General features: G+C 49.1%; 1 long non-coding RNA gene across 1 annotated transcript; it reads left to right on the top strand.

The window, feature by feature from the left end:
* The first annotated feature begins 244 nt into the window (after positions 1–244).
* LOC134947712 (uncharacterized) lies at positions 245–704 on the top strand. The gene is made up of 2 exons (XR_010182715.1): positions 245–372; positions 459–704. It is a non-coding gene; the product is annotated as an uncharacterized LOC134947712 (long non-coding RNA).
* Positions 705–977: the final 273 nt, after the last annotated feature.

The following is a 977-nucleotide window of genomic DNA, read 5'->3' as shown; positions in this document are numbered from 1 at the left end:
TTGGACATGATATTCGGGTGCACCGGCATTATTACCGCCTCCCGGAGGGTACCCTTCAACTGGCCAAGTTGAGCAAGCTGTTTCTGGCTCTCGAGCAAGGGAGAATGGCTGAATTCCGGGGCCACAATCTGGAAGAGATCTCCATTGATCCAAACGGTAGGTATCACTTGACAGTGTGGCTCCAGGGACTGACTGTCTAAGTGGGCTGGTGTGATCGGTTTCCCTGTCCTTCTCTATCCACAGAGCCGATCCAGGTGGTGAGCGATGACTCTGGGGATGAGCCAGAGAGTCAGGATACTGAGGTTCCCATGGGGCACATGGGAAAAGAAGCTGGCAGCGTGGTGTCGGCGGTGGATGGAGGTGCAGCTAAAGGTGGGTGTGACTGTCCATTCCATTTGAGATGCGTCCATGACTGGTGGTGGCGTTGCGTGGTGACTGACCTTTCTTCTCCCGCACAGGTGACAGAAGGGGTACCAAGCGCAATCCGTGGACCCCAGCAGAAGTGAAAGCTGTTGAACGTCACATGATTCGGTTCATTCGCTCATTCAAGGTGCCGGGCAAGAATGACTGTGATGCGTGCCTAAGGGCAGAACGACAAGCGCTGAAGGCTCGGAACTGGCTCTCGGTTAAGTTTTACATTAAGAACCGAATTACTGCTGAAATGAGAAAGAACCTTTCCTGAATAAAATGTATCTGCTGCTGAATACACGTTTCCTCTATCTCTAATTAAACCCGAAAATAAATCAGTTATGTGGGGTGTCCTCATTAGGCCGGTATTCCTGAATAGGTCCCCATGAGGAAGGTTCCAGACATATGTCCCGATGAGGATAGAAAAACAAGTATGTGTGTGTGTGTGTGTGTGTGTGTGTGTGTGTGTGTGTGTGTTTTAATGAGTGCCGTTGGTTAATTATTTGTAATATACGTGTAATGTAAGGCAATCATGTCCACGTCCCACCAACCATAAAAAATAAATTCTA

The sequence above is a fragment of the Pseudophryne corroboree genome, chromosome 8 (assembly GCF_028390025.1).
Source record: "Pseudophryne corroboree isolate aPseCor3 chromosome 8, aPseCor3.hap2, whole genome shotgun sequence".
Classification (NCBI taxonomy): Eukaryota; Metazoa; Chordata; class Amphibia; order Anura; family Myobatrachidae; genus Pseudophryne; species Pseudophryne corroboree.
The sequence above is the reverse complement of the archived record's forward strand: the minus strand, read 5'-3'. Positions and strand labels throughout refer to the sequence as shown.